Raw genomic sequence first — 16,858 nt, forward strand, 5'->3', positions numbered from 1 at the left:
TTCTACTGGTTAAAATAGTTGTACGCTTATTATCTTAACCCTCTATGTGCACAACATGTTTGTATAAAATGCATATGTTATATTTTAACATATTTATAGATATCATTAATATAATGGGATTTAAAAATGGACAGCCTATCTAAATTTAGATAGGTTGGTCTGTTGGAGCACTTTAGAAGGAGTCCTCAGTGACTGTAGGTGAACATCTGTGACCCCATTTCTGCTCATGTGCTGTTTTCCTTTCACCCGCCATCTCCATGCCCGTACCTCTGTGTTAACATAAGTTCGAGATGAAGTCTTTCATCCCCTTACATTACAATGTAGTTTTTCTCTCCTTGGATCAGGCACTCTGGGTGTTTTGTTTGAGTTAGGGGTGCCCTCCCTAGGATGCTCCCCTACAGTTGTGCTTCGTGAGACAGGTCGTACCCAGGTGAGACTGGCTTCAAGAGTGACGCAGCCCACCCTGCTGCGCATCCCCAGGGACCGACAGCCAATGCCACAGCCTCAGAGGCATCCCAAGGTGATTTTGCTGGCTGCTCCATTGAAACCAGCAGACCTTGTCAATTCACGCTGATTCTTTTGATCCTAGACCGCTTAGGGTTAAGTGATTGTAACATTTTGGCTTCTGGAGAGTAGACTACCCAGTAGTCCCATGTAAGGCAGATACGCTTTGTACCTCCCACCATCACTTTTGAACACTCTGCTCTTCTCGGTTTACCAGGACCTCCGGTGAGCTCTGGTTTGCCTTCCTGTAGGACTGGGGAGCCTTGGCATGCTACACTTCACATGTACACACTGTTGAGAGGTACAAAGGAACTGAATGTTGGCATACTCTGTAACTGATGAATAATTCATGGGGGCTTTCTGTGCCATAAAATTTTCTTCTATAAATGAACATTACTTTGAAAGACAATGCTGATTGAAAAATCTGGAAGTGTGGTGTCATATTCTTTATTGATCTGCCTTCAACATTTGCTGGGAAGGCAAAAGTTGACAAACATCAGAATAATTAAATTTAAAGCTGACAATAGCCCCAGGTGGGCAGTAAGCCAAAACCTCAGCGGCAACTTTTTCTTACCAGGTTCTTTCTAAAGTGTAACCACCTGATGTTTACAAAAGCCCTCTGGATTCTTTGACACTCTCTGGGCTTTCTTTGAAGATAGAATCTGAATGTTAATGATAACACCGTACGTATTAATTAGTATCAAAACACTACTGATATTTATAGTTGGAAACTATGATTCAATGGCTTTTCCTAACTGAAAGGGGTCTTAGAGATAAAACTAGAATATCTCAAGATGTCTAAATGTCACTATTTGAATAAATTTGAAGTCCTCTGATTCCTTGCACTGTAAAAAGAGTAAATTTTTTTTTTTTTTTTGTCCGTATTGGGTCTTCGTTGCTGCGCGTGGGCTTTCTCTAGTTGCGGCGAGCGGGGGCTACTCTTCGTTGCGGTGCACGGGCTTCTCATTGCCGTGGCTTCTCTTGTTGCGGAGCACGGGCTCTAGGCGTGGGCTCAGTAATTGTGGCACGTGGGCTCAGTAGTTGTGGCACGTGGGCTCAGTAGTTGTGGCTCGCGGGCTCTAGAGCGCAGGCTCAGGAGTTGTGGTGCACGGGCTTAATTGCTCCGCGGCATGTGGGATCTTCCCAGACCAGGGATCAAACCCGTGTCCCCTGCATTGGCAGGCAGATTCTTAACCACTGTGCCACCAGGGAAGTCCCAAAAAGAGTAAATTTTAATTTCAATTTCCAGGAAAGATAGGGCAGGTTTTGCAAAATCTTACATGAAAGAGAGATTATAAATTAACAGAGTAAGTCATATCTGATTATATTTTTAGTGGTCACTGGAAAGAAAAATTCTTTCAAAAGAATTTCATTTCTTTTCTCTGTTTTTTCCTACTCCCCTCCTTTCCACTCCATGGCGTATTTTTAATGTATTTGGAATCTTTCCACTTGCTGCCAGCTGGAATCTACAGAAAGTGTATCCCTAGAACACTAAACAGTTGACTTGAATCTCAGTCATAATTAAATTGGAAGTTGGCAAATTATTCTGAGTCTTAAAAAGAGGCACACCTTATGTCTGTAACATAAGGAGTTTCACTACTCTGCATTGTTTTAAAAGTACTCTCCATAGGGAATATTGACAATATTTTTTAATGACTTTTTTTTTTTTTTGTAATAGAAGGATGTTTTGAAAGGATGTCTAATAAACATGTTTGACCATGCTTGAATTTGGTGTCTTCACTGGTAGCTGGGTCCCGGATACTTTAAAACAGCCAAGTTTTCACCTGCTCATCCATCCCTCTTCAATGCGTGCATCGCCCTGTCTTTTTCTCCTGGCACACCTTGAAAGCATTAACTACTTAGAGGACTGGTGATATAAGACTTTGATACAGCAATTTACTATCTTCTGCTCTAAAGGATCTGCTTAGAGCTAGTGTTTGCATACAATTAACATTAGTTATTTAGGCATATGAGCTACCCAGCCTTCTATTTTATACTAAAACCTGACTGCTGACACGTACTTCTCCATCCTTAACATACTGTAAAGGTTGGGGTCATAGTCAGTATATTAATTCAGAATATCGAGATTTAACAAGACATCTCTAAATGCCATTCATTTCCAAAAAGGGGCAAAAATGCCGTGTGCTGACTGGCACCCCGTTTAGGTTCCATGTGAGAGAACGGAGTGTTGGGCAGGTTTTTCTGCTTTAAGAGGCAGTCACAGCTGCCATGGAAAATGCGCTCTGTCAAGGCCAGTGGCCAGTGGGTCAATTAGAGCATGACCCTGCTAGAGACATGTGTGAACGGTGGGAGCCCACCCAGAAGCGGGTTTGTGTAAAGCAGTCCAGCATCGAAGGGGCCTTGGGAACTCCTGTCTGAGTCCTGTCTCCCCCGCAGACGCTGTTCGCAGGCTCCCCAGGCTTGTGACCTACCACGTACCTCGAAGATCCTAGTGCAATAGAAACTCTCTGAGCCTGGTATTACTCTTCTTTATAACACTTTGCATGGAAACCATACCTCATGTGACACGCGAATGAAGTGGTAGAGAGACTTAGAAGGTGAAGTGGGGTACACAGCGCTCTTGGGGAAAGGTCGGCTTGTTAGTGGAGTGGTATTATTTTGTGGCAAGTCCATCTCTAAGGTCTATTTTTAAATGATTTAAATGGTCCGTTCTGTTTATTTTTCACATACAAAGTGTGTTGCTGGCTATGTGAACACTCAAATGCACATGCAGATTCATGGATTTAAGTAGCCACCTCACTTTTGAGGCTCCTGGCATGTCTTTCCTTACTTTTTTAACTTTAGAGGCACTCTCACGGTAATAGTGTGTCTCTAATTGGTAGCTTCACTGGGGAGGATCTGCGGATGTGTCATAGGTCCCTCCCCCGACTTGGCATTAGAGCGGTTCACTAACGTTCTGTTTGTTCTCGTTAATTTACTACGCATCTTTCAGCAGGTGGCAGGTACTGTACTGTGTATTGTTCAGAATAAATCTCTGTCATTTAGAGTCTATAGTCTTGGAAGGACTGCTGGCATGTGTGTGCCAAAGATGTGCTGGGCAGCTAACCAACACGAGAAATTAGTAAGGACCTGAGCTGGGTGAAGAATACCAGTATTGGAATATAAGATGTAAGAACATGTCGTCACCTAAGGAATGTAAATTGGTGCAGCCACTATGAAAAACAGTATGGAGGTTCCTTAAAAGCTAAAAATACAGCTACCGTATGATCCAGCAATCCCATTCCTGGGATATCCGGAAAAGATGAAAACTCTAATTTGAAAAGATACATGCACCCCTATGTTCATAGCACTGCTATTTACAATAGCCAAGACATGGAAGCAACCTAAGTGTCCAACAGATGAATGGATAAAGAAGATGTGGTATATATACACAATGGAATATTACTCTGCCATAAAAAAGAATGAAATTTTGCCATTTGCAACAACATGGATTGCCCTAAAGATCATACTAAGTGAAGTAAGTCAGAAAGAGAAAGACAAATACCATATGATATCAGTTATATGTGGAATCTAAAGACTAATACAGATGAATTTGTATACGAAACAGAAACAGACTCACAGACATTGAAAACAAACTTATGGTTACCAAAGGAGAAAGGGTAGGGAGGGATAAATTAGGAGTATGGGATTAACAGATACACAGTACTATATATAAAATAGATAAATGACAAGGATTTACTGTATAGCACAGGGAACTATATTCAATATCTTAACCTATAATCGAAAAGAATCTGAAAAAAATATATATTTATAACTGAATCACTTTGCTGTACACCTGAAACTAACACATCATTATAAATCAACTATACTTCAATTTTAAAAAAGATGTGGTCCCCTGAAGAGGTTAGGATGCTAGCTAGGGAAGCCCTGGGGGCTCCTTGGGATATAAATGACCCCACTGATTTCAGTGGGGCACAATCTGACCACAGGTCACTTCTCACCATGGCTCCAGCATGGGATCAGGGTGCCTCTGGTCCTCAGGAACCATTTCTGCCCCTGCTCACTGCCAGGACCACAAGGATTGGGGATTTATTTTCCTCTTGCTAAAATGACTATTCTTTGGTGAATTTCAGAGTTATTTTTTTCTAATGTAAGTATCTGATTTTGGACTTGTAGAAGGAAAGTATGTTCCTTCTGGACACAACGTTAAGTTCTTGAGCTCTAGAGACAAGAGATTTGGTTCACATCATGGCTTTGATACTTACTAGCCAGGTAACCTTGGGCAAGTGTCTGAATTTCTCTAAGCCTCAGTTTCTGCTTCCATAAAATGGAGCTAATAGTAGGGCTACCTGCTTTATAAGATTGTGAGGATTAAATGAGGATGTCCATAAAACCCATGGCATGGTGCCTCACGTGTAATAATGAATGGGTTCTAGCATTAGCGATTATAGTTCCACCTGAGAAATTCAGCTACTTCCAAATTATTTATATTGTTAAATAGTGACTTGGAATCCATAGGCTTTGATTCTAGTTTGGTTATTTTATTTTTATGTGTGTGTTTTATTTTATTTATTTTAAATTATACAAATCATACAAGAGTAAGCTGTCACTGTAAAAATTTCAAATACTATATGAAAGGCAAAAGCTTCTCTTGACCACCATCCAAACCTAGGTGGTAACTACTATTATCAGTGTTATTTATTCATTTTATTTTCATCAAAGTAATGCATGTTCCTAGTTTTAGAAGTCAAATAGTGTCTTCTTCCATGAACAGGAGACAAGGGAGTAAGAGCCAAGGATTCTGGAGTTTTTCTGGCCTGACTTTCTAAGATCATCAAAACTATGGCATTTCTGTTACAGAATGTGGCCTTTCTAGGTGGGACTTTTTACTTTTTTAGTTTTCATCTTTGGCTGGTATCGGTGAGGGTCAGTCTCCTGGCAGAGAGAAGAAAGGGAGGGGAAATGGAGGTTTGATGCTTTCCCGTAAAGACGTCATCCCATCCTCCTGTTCATCCTTCATCCCTGCCTTCAGTGGTACTTCATGCCTCCAATAGCGGGCCTTTCCCGGCTTGCCCCCGCGGTTGTTTCCCCTCCAGGTTAAGTTTCAGCTTCTCCCTTTCCGCTTATGTCATCCATTCACTTTCCAGCTTCCAAAATCGTGTCGACATCTGTCTACTGTTGTTGTTCCTTCCATGTTCTTTTTGGGGTTTTGTGAAGACACAGAGATAAACAATGTTCACAGCACCATGTTTAACCAGAAGCTCAAAGTTTCTGTAGATTTTCCCACTCAATCACTGTCTTATACTCTAATTATCTCACATTTTATTTAATCTCCTCCAACAGAATTATAAGTTCATTAATATTAAAACTGTGATTTTTATATCTTTCAGAAATCTCATATCTTTCAGTAATGAGCACATGGTGGGTGTGCACTAAATTCTTTTTTTAAATCGAGCTAACATTGATTTATAACGTTGTATAAGTTTCACATATACACTACTATAATTTGACTTCCAAATACACTACAGCATGGTATATATACCACATCTTCTTTATCCATTCATCTACTGATGGGCACTTAAGTTGTTTCCTTATCTTGGCTATTAAAAATAATGCTGTGATGAACATAGGGGTGCCTATAACATTTTGAATTAGTGTTTTCATATTTTTTGGACAAATACCCAGAAGTGGAATAGTTGGGTCATATGATAGTTCTATTTTTAATTTTTTGAGGAATCTCCATACTGTTCTCCATAGTGGCTGCACTAATTTACATTCCCACCAACAGTGCAGGAGGGTTCCCTTTTCTCCACACCCTCTCCAGCACTTGTTATTTTTTGTCTTTTGATAATAGCCATTCTAATGAATGTGAGTTGATATTTGTATTTGATCTCCCTGATGATTAGCAATGTTGAACATCTTTTCATTTGCCTGTTGGCCATTTGTATGTCTTCTTTGGAAAAATGCCTTTCAGATCCTCTGTTTATTTTTTAATCGGGTTGTTTGTTTTTTGTTGTTGAGTTCTTGAGTTCTTCAGTTACTAAATTCTTATTGATTAGTTGATTGCTTTTCATATTTTGGTGAAAAGGGACATCATATATATTACCTTTAAGAGTTTGGTCCCATAAAAACCATGTCACTAAAAAATATTACACCGGAACTTCCCTGGCGGTCCAGTGTTTAAGACTCCGCGCTTCCACCGCAGGGGCATGGGTTCGATCCTGGTCGGGGAACTAAGATCCCACAAGCCACGTGGTGTGGCCAAAAAAAAAAAAAAATTGTACCTTTTTCATTTTTGTCTTTAAGATTCTGAAGGAATATAAGTATTAGCAGTACGTATTATCAGAAAAGGTACTCTTGTATCAATTAGTTATTCCTGCTTCCTAAACCATTCCAAAATTTGGAAACTTAAAGCAACAATCATCTACCATTTTTCATGAGTCTGCAGGGTTGGCTGGGGGTCAGCTGCTTTCTGCTGAATCGTGGGCAGTTTGGCAGGCTCACCACATGGTTGGAGGTAACTCTGCTCCACGCATCTCTCATCCTCCTCTTGGGACCAGCAGGTTATCCCAGCCATGTCCCCATCACGGTGAAGCAAAAGGACAAAGAGCAAACAGAGATATGCATGACCTCTTTGAGGCCTAGCTCAGAACTGCACAGTTACTTTCTTCCTCCTTATTCTATAGGTCAGAGCAAGTTACATGGTCAAAGTGGTGGGCATTGTAAAGTTACATGGCAAAGGGCTTGGGTACAAGGAGGGAAGATGAAGTAGGGCCACCAGGGCAACCTATCTTGCCTTCCGTGCAGTAACAGGAGCCCTGGCATGAATGGACACTTATTGAGACTCACTTAAGTAAAAGTCTTATGTCCAGCTAACCTTGCCAGACTTTCATTTTTTATTTAAAAAAAAAAAGGGGGACTTCCCTGGTGGCGCTGTGGTTAAGAATCCGCCTGCCAATGCAGGGGACATGGGTTCGAGCCCTGGTCCGGGAAGATCCCACATGCTGTGGAGCAACTAAGCCTGTGCGCCACAACTACTGAGCCTGCACTCTAGAGCCTGTGAGCCACAACTCTAGAGCCTGTGAGCCACAATTATACTCCAATAACTACTATACCACAACTACTGAGCCTGCGCTCTAGAGCCTGTGAGCCACAACTACTGAGCCCACGTGCCACAACTACTGAAGCCCACACACCTAGAGCCCAGGCTCTGCAACAAGAGAAGCCACCGCAATGAGAAAACCCGCACACCACAACAAAGAGAAGCCCCCGCTCGCCGCAACTAGAGAAAGCCTGCGTGCAGCAACGAAGACCCAATGCAACCAAAAATAAATAAATAAAAATAAAATAAATAAATTTTAAAAAAATAAAATTAAATAAAATAAAGAGAGAGACAATTCTAACCCTCAAGGACTTTACTAATCATACTTGAGGAAATGATGTACAGATGAAACTAGTGAATAAGATGATTACAGAGCAAAAAGCTAAGAAATAGAAGATTTGAACACTTTGTATGTGACTAGCCTAAAGCAAACTTTTGCTGTAAAGGACAAAATAGTAAATATTTTAACCTTTGTGAGCTGAGTGGTCTCTTGCAATTGTTCAGCTGTGGTTTCAGCACAGAAGTAGCCATAGATAATACACAAATGGATGGCCATGATTGTGTTCTGATAAATCTTTATTTGTAAAACAGGACAGCAAGCGTTAGTTTATAGACCACTGGCCTAGAATATTGAAAGAAATAAGACAGAGTCAGTTATGGAAGGCTTGCTGAAAAAGGAGCAATGGTTTCCGAGGCAATAAAGATTAATTTAGCTCAACGAGATATGTTTTAGATATGAAGTCAGAAAAAACTTATGGTCATTCAATAGGTAAATTTTCCAACAGGTTAATGTGGTTCAGTCACAATGAAAACTCATTTCTCTTCAGAAGTATTACTTGCTGCAAATGATTTCTGCTTCTGATTGCCTATTTGAAAACATGTTTAAGAATGTTAATATTTTTGTTTAGTTGGAGGATGAGGAAAGAAAGATTTGAAAATAAAATGAAAGAAATACCTAATTAAAGAGATTTGATTTTATGCCACTTTAAAATTTGTGTTTGACTGATGTGACCTAGATTTGTATAAAGGAACCAGAGGGATTAATAGGAATGATTTATTTTTAACTATTAAGAAACAATATGCAGAATTTAAGTGGGTAGTTTTCCACCTCAATTGTATTTCACTTAGATGTTCCTTAGTAATCTTCATGCTCCCCCTATATTTGAAGGAAAAAAAGCCCAGAATACTGTTAGAAAGTAAAGTTTTTTTGTTCGAAATCTTTAATACCTGTTTACTCATGTGTAGTCAGCTTGTCATCAATAGCCTGTATCTTGACAGATTTCTGCTGATTAAATCCAGATAAAGAAGAGTTTGGACCGTAGCTTTAGGAAAGGCGGGAAGGAGGGATGCCCCCTTGGATAAGATTCTTAATTTTATATACACTACCAAATGTAAAATAGATAGCTAGTGGGAAGCAGCCGCATAGCACAGGGAGATCAGCTTGGTTCTTCGTGACCACCTAGAGGGGTGGGATAGGGAGGGTGGGAGGGAGACACAAGAGGGAGGGTATATGAGGCTATATGTATATGTATAGCTGATTCACTTTGTTATACAGCAAAACTAACACACCATTGTAAAGCAATTATACTCCAATAAAGATGTTTAAAAAAAAAGATGACAATAGTTTAGAAGCTGTAGAAGATGAAAATGGAGAAAGTTTAGGTTAGTGTGTTTTAATTTAGTATTGAAAAATCCTATTTTAAAAAAGCAAACCCATTCTAATATTATTATAATTATCACACTGTTCATTTTGTCATTTTTATTTATTACTACTTCATATCTGTATAGTAAAATAGTTGATCTAAAAAAAAAAAAGTGTTCTAAAGCTTCGTGTTTTTCTCAGATATCTCTTAGTTTTTCCCTCCTGGTGGAAATGTCAAAATATACACAGAAGAAGGGGTCTGAAAGGTATTATTTTATTTCACTCATTTGATTTATTATTTATTGAGCTCCTGCTTTGTGTCAGTCGCTGCCTTAGGACCTGGGGATGCAACAATGAGGAAGATCAGCTCTGATTCTTCCCGTTGGGGTGCTCTGGGGCCAGCAGTGGCCATGGATGGGTGACCACAGTGCATTAATGTATCAGGGGGTCCCAGACGGAGGGAACCAGTCTCAAAAGTAAGGGGGATTTTTCTCAAGGTAAATAAACTCCCTCCTGATTTTACATACATATGATTAAAATAAAACTGCACTGTGAAAGAACTTAGAATTTGCCATTCCTAGTCATCATACGTGAGGTTAGCAATAAAATTAAAAGAAATTCCTGGTAGGTTTTAAGAACATCATTTGAAATCCCCTGAGTTTCTTGGAAAAATACCATTTTTCCCAGGTAAAATAATCGTATAAATCCACTCTCACTGTTACTGATTATTACCTTACATTTTCTTTTAATTTGTTATATACATTATGTTTTCTTGAGACATTCTCTTTTCTGTCATTAATTTCCTTTCTTACTGTTGTGTTCACAGAGAGAGAGAGCCACAGACAGGCTATGAGAAAAAGGATTAGGTAAAGGATCTGCTGGGAAACTTCCTAAGATGCAGCCTTCCAATAAACTTACAGATATTCTATCTCGTTATGAAGAAGAAAATTTATTTTTAGTCTCTTTGTGACTCTCAGAGCATTCATATAAATGTCTGATTTTGAAGATTTTAACAGTGTGTTGCCTCCACAGTAACATTAAGAATAACAATAATTAAGATGGCTAAAAAATATATGGAATCTAAGGGAAAAAAATATATATATATATATGGAATCTAAGGGAAAAAAAAAAAAAAAAAAAAAAAAAGAGGTCATGAAGAACCTAGTGGCAAGATGGGAATAAAGACACAGACCTACTAGAGAATGGACTTGAGGATATGGGGAGGGGGAGGGGTGAGATGTGACAGGGTGAGAGAGTGTCATGGACATATATACAGTACCAAATGTAAAATAGATAACTAGTGGGAAGCAGCCGCATAGCACAGGGAGATCAGCTCGGTGCTTTGTGACCACCTAGAGGGGTGGGATAGGGAGGGTGGGAGGGAGGGAGATGCAAGAGGGAAGAGATATGGCAACATATGTATATGTGTAACTGATTCACTTTGTTGTAAAGCAGAAGCTAGCACACCATTGTAAAGCAATTATACTTCAATAAAGATGTTTAAAAAAAAAAAAAAAATTTTTAGTGCTTGTCATGTGACACACACTGTGCTAAATCTTTACATATCATATTATCTCATTCAATTTTCTCAAAAACTCTGGGGAGGAGACACTATTATCATCCCCATTTTACAGATGAGAAAACCATCACAGAAGTATCTTGCCCAATGTCATCATAAGTGGCAGATTCAGACCTTGAACCCAAGCAAGTCTAATGGCAAAGTTTATATTCTCACTACCTCTCGACTCCCTGAACATGAAGTGCATAAGAATATAAGAAAAATTTTATAGTTATGATGATATTTAAAATAGTAACTACTCAACTTACTCTTAAGGATTGAGACGAAAGGTGCATACAGATGGTCCCTTGTAAGCAATGGTTTGCTAACCAGCTAACCTGCTGCACCTTTTAAAATTCTTTTCCTCTGAATACATTTGCCTGAATTTTTCCCCATAATGCCTTTTTTTGATAAATTAAAAAAGGCAACTCCAGGAATTTCATCTTTATTGAAAACAAAATGATTGAAATAAATAATTATTGAACACCTACTATAGGCCAGTCATGGTGGCTAGGAAATTGGGGATACAGTAGATATGCCCCTACTTTCATGGTGCTCCCTACAAGCTTTTGGGAAGACAAACTTTATGCAGATAATTGTATAATTAAAAAGTGTGGCACCATGAGAAAATATGTAGTGTAATAAGAAATTTTAATTTAAATTGGGGCACCCTGGAAGGCCTCACAGGAGGTGACATTTAAGCTGGTGTCAAGTTGATGAGTAGGAGTAAGCATCTGGCAGTGATGGGAGCCATACAGATTGCTTGGCAGGGGGGAAGAGTGTGTATGAGGTCCCTGATGTGGGAACAAAGTGTGGTACCTTCAAGGAACTGAAAGATGGCCTCTGTGACTAGAGCATCACGACTGAGGATGAAGGCTAAAAGAGATGAGGACAGGGATGCTGTTAGTGCCTGACATGGTAAGAGTTTTGGGTTGGATTGTGCAGTGACTAACTATTGAAAAATGGCTGTACAAGTTTAAGTAGTAACATTTTTTAAAATTAAAAATGATTACAAGTAAATTTGGATGGCAGTGTGGTATTAGCGGAAAGTTTTTTTTTTAATAGAGAAATGGAAGGGAATGGAGTCCAGAAATAGTCCCACACACGTGATCATTTGATTTACAACAAAGGTGCCACTGCAATTCAATAAATGGTGCTGGAGCCATTGGATATTCATGTGGGGGGAAAATGAACATTGATCCCTATCTCACACCATTTACAAAATTAATTTGATGTAGAATAGATAGCTAGTGGGAAGCAGCCACATAGCACAGGGAGATCAGCTTGGTGCTTTGTGACCACCAAGAGGGGTGGGATAGGTAGGGTGGGAGGGAAACGCAAGAGGGAGGAGATATGGGGATATATGTGTATGTATAGCTGATTCACATTGTTATAAAACAGAAACTAACACACCATTGTAAAGCAATTATACTCCAATAAAGATGTTAAAAAATTAATTTGAGATGGAACATAAAAGCTAAAACCAGTTTCTGGGATAAAACAGACGAGAAAATGCTCATAAGCACGCATTAAACAAAGATTTCTTTAAAAAACACCAAAGCAAGCACTAGCCAAAAAAGAAAAAAGTCGCTAAATTAAAATTTTATTAAAATTAGGAATGGTTCATCAAAGGATATCATTAAGAAAATGAATGGGCAAGCTGCCATCTAGGAGAAGGTAGTTGCATTGTGTTTGAAAAAGTACTCATATCCAAGGTATATAAAGAACTCCTACAAATCAATAAGGAAAAGGCAGATAATCCATATTTCACAAAAACATCTACTTCACAAAAGAGGATATCCAAAATGGCCGATAAACATATGAAAAAAGTCTCACCATCATTAGTCATCACCCCAGTGAGACACCATTATTCATCTGGCAGAATGGCTAAAATTAAAAGGGCTGATAATACTAAATGTTGACGAGAATGTGGAACAACTAAAATTATCCTGCATTGTTGGTGGGAATATAAACTGAACCAGTCATTTTGGAAAAGTGTTTGAGAGTACCTTCAAAAGTTAACATACATCCACTCTATCCTAGGTATATAATCAAGAGAAATCAGCATGTATGTCCACTAATGGACATCTATAGTAATGTTCATAGCAGTTTTATTTATAATAGCCCCCCACCAAAAAGCCAAATGTCCCAAAACAGGAGAATGGATAAATTAGTTGTGTAGTTGAGGTGTATTTTTCCAACGGGATATTACCCAACAATAAAACAAAACTACTGATACACACAACATCATGGATGAATTGAACAAACATTATGCTGAGTAAAAGGAGCCAAACGTGGATAAGTACATGCTATACATACATCTTGAAGTTCAAATTCAAGCAAAGCTAATCTATTATAAGTGAGAATAGTGGTTTCCTAGAGGGAGAGGAGATGTAGCATTGACCAGGTATAAAGAAACCTTCTGGGATGTCAGGAACGTTTTAGATCTTGATCTGGGAGGTGGTTACATGTTGTACACATGAAAAAACTCACTGAGCTGTGTACTTGAGATTTGTGAACTTTACTGCATGTAAGATATATTTCCATTAAAATTTTAACATTAAAGTCCTAACGGTAGATTCGAATGACGTGGGGAAAAGTTTCGGTAAGCCAAAGTTATAAATTGCATATGTAATGTGATGTGAAATAAAGATTTTCATAGAAAATCACTGAAAGAAAATATACTGAAGAATTAACAGTGATTTCTGGATGGTAGGACTGTGTTATTTCCATTTCTTAATAGTTTTCAGCATCTCCTAAATTTTCTCTAATGAAGTATATTACTTCTATAACAGAAAAGCTGAAATGGGAACAACTGTAACTAAGAAGGTGTTTGACATAACTTGATCCTCAATTGTAAATCCATTTTGATATTTTGTGGGGGGGAAGCAGAAATTTAGGACAGGCAAATTCATAGAGCTGTAGGGTTAGCGAAAGCTTCATGGGGAGAACCTCAGGAAAACTGAGAAAGCATCTAAGGAAGATGTGGTTAGAAGCAGGAGCGGGGCTGGACAGCTAACCTTGTGTGATGTTGTCTTTGACCTGTGATTCTCAGTCTATGTTGGTTGACTGTGTTTCTATCCACTTCATGGATTCTGTGGTCCTTCAAATGTATAATTGCTTTTTCACTTAACATGTTGATCTTTTAAGCCATTTGTAATTCTTATTCCTAAAAAGCTCTTTTCCTATCCTTTTACATCTTCAGGCGTTACCGTTTGCTCTGTTCTCTATTTTGAGGCATCCTTCCCCCACCACCCTGCTTCTGCATATGCCAGTGTGAGTTTAAAAATTAATTGTGCCAAGGCATTCTCTCCTCCTGAGAAATAAATAAATAAAACAATACCAGAAACACACACACACACACACACACAGAGCTCCAAATGATCCATCTGTTGAAGACATCCACCATCCACTTCATCCTGGTGCAGGCTATTTTTGTTTGCTTTGTCTTGAGAGCTCCTATATTGAACGCCTTTAAAGAATACTTAGGTTTTCATCAGAAAATGAAAAGCAAATCACTTTGTTTTTCCATTTTATACCTATTACAGAACTGTGCACAAAGAAATGCTCAATATATGCTGATTGAATTGCCCTTCTACAGATCACGTTCTATGCCACATTCAGATTTTTCCGTGCACATTTTTACTGATGAGTGCACATTTATAATTATGAAGTGGATTGTGGAAGGGGTCATATTCTTTAGAATCCAGTATTTTTCTGAATCTGTTCTCTGCAAACCTGTATCCTCTTAGGTGAGTTTAATTACTACATTTAAAGGATGAATTGAATTGAAGGATGAACTGAAGTCTTTTGAAAGTGGTTTTTTTTTTAACTGCTTCTCTTCTTTTTTTGGCAGGGTAAGCAATAGCATTATGCTGTTACTGGAAATTTTAGTCAATAAAATGTATGCTTCTTTAATTAGAATGCTAGGAAGTACTGCTGAGTTGGATCATTTAGTTAGTGCAATGAGCTGAGAGGTTTGAGCATTTGTGTGTAGAGGGTCACTTTCAGTAAATTGAGTATATATGGGCAATTTTAATATTTTCTCCCAGATAACTTACATCTAGTATTCATTTTAAGGTCCAATGTTCATAAATATTTGTGAAGCATCTCCCCTGAAACAGACACAGAAATGAGAGAGACCACCTTTGCTTTCAAGGAGTTCCTGGTCCAATGAGTTCTTTTCTCCTTCATCCATTCCCACGGCCCCAACCCTCACTTTGGTGGATGCTGCCAAAGTTACACCTCCAGCTTTGACTTCTCCCCTGGGAGCTAGAGCAGCATGCCCCGTTTCCTGCTGGTTACCACTCCATGGATGTTCTGATGACATCTTAAACTCATTATTACATCTGAAATTAGTTCATTATCACCTTCTCCACCCAAACTCATTCTCTTTCCTACGTCTCTTTTCTCAATGGCTCTACTTTTTTCCAGTCACTCAAGCTCTAACCTTTGGGAGTTCTAACAAAACCCCTTACATTACAGATTTATTTCCCCCCTAAGCATCCACCTCCTTTTATTCTGACCACTCGTCCAGTGGAATCACCTCCTATAAACACTGCCCATCCTCAGAGCAGCTGGGTGTATGAATCCATGCAAGAAAGCGGTGGCTCAGCAGGATACCCTATATTTGTGGGAAGATCTTAGAACGATCTTGTGTTCCTTATCTACTAATAACCCTGTCTCACTCCACTTGCCCCTTGGTTGTCAAACTTATCCACCTCTCTTCCCATCGCAACCTAGGCTGGGTGCTTTCCCTTCCCTTCTTCCTCCTAAATGCTCACGCATAATTGATTGCTTCCCCATTTCCACTTCTCTTTCTGACTCAGTATTTGCAGAGACAGGCAGCTTTTCCATTGGGTTCTCTCCCTCAAGCACTGCGCCTTCCAACTGGACACAGCTTGAAGTTCTCCCAACCCCCAATACTGCCTGCCTAGGCAGCTCCCAAATCGTGGCCTGCCCCAACCAATGACATGGTGTCAAAACTGGTATGCTTTGAGACTCCAAAAGTAGGTTTTGCGTTTGTTCCCATTTCCAAAGTTCATGATACGGTGTTTACCATGGGATAATAACATACAGTTTATGATTTATAGCATATTAGAGAGAAGGTATGATTTTTGCATTGGGGGAAACGTGAGAGGCAAAACTTAATGGAGAAACATGGATGAATCTCGAAAACATGCTGAACAGAAGAAGCTGGGGGCGAAAGGGTACACACTAGATAGTTCTATTTATATGAAGTTCTAGAATGAGAAAAATGGTGAGAGAAATCAGAATAGTGGTTGCCTCTGATGTGGAGGTGGAGAGCGACTGGGAAAGATCACAAGGGAACTTTCTGAGGTGACGGATGTGTTCTGTACCTTGAGAGAGATGTGGGTTACATGGGCGAATGAATTTGTCAAAACGTATTGAAGTGTACGCCTAAGATCTATGCTTTTCACTGTAGGTAAAAATTTTATAAAAGAAACAAAAAATTAAGGGGAAAGATATAGAGTAGAATTCATAATAGTATCCTACTAGTGATTAGAGATAAAGGATTATATAACGTAGGTATAAAGAAAATAATGTAATGGAGAAAGGACATGCTTTTGCATTCGTGGCAAGGAAAAAATGTGGTGAAATTTGCTCTGGAAGTAAGTGCTACTGGTATCATACACTCAATTGTTTGGGAATAATGGCCACTTTTGTGGTGGTTCATAGCAGATATGTCATAATTAAAATCCAATTCTGCAAGTAAGAAAATATCTTGCATGTGAAACCTTCCAATGCTTCTAAAAATCTTCCACCCCTTTGCCTTCCTCCAGTACCTGAAATAAATCACAACTGTTTGGTTTCAGCTTGGTGAGTAGGAGAGTTTACATCATAGGTTTGCAATAACTAATACGCAGATCTTACTTAGGCTGGTAACCCACAGGCCATGATAGGCCTGTGAACATGTGTTGCTTTCTTTCTCTTTCTGCGGGGGAGGGGAGGACGTGGATCTTTTTTGTTGTTGTTGTTGTTTTTTAATTACTTGCAAATATTTGAAACTTGGGATATTTCACATAAAAATCTGAACACCTGGTAATCCTTGGCTGGCGTTCCAAAACAG

Source organism: Eubalaena glacialis, chromosome 1 (genome assembly GCF_028564815.1).
Source record: "Eubalaena glacialis isolate mEubGla1 chromosome 1, mEubGla1.1.hap2.+ XY, whole genome shotgun sequence".
Taxonomy (NCBI): Eukaryota; Metazoa; Chordata; class Mammalia; order Artiodactyla; family Balaenidae; genus Eubalaena; species Eubalaena glacialis.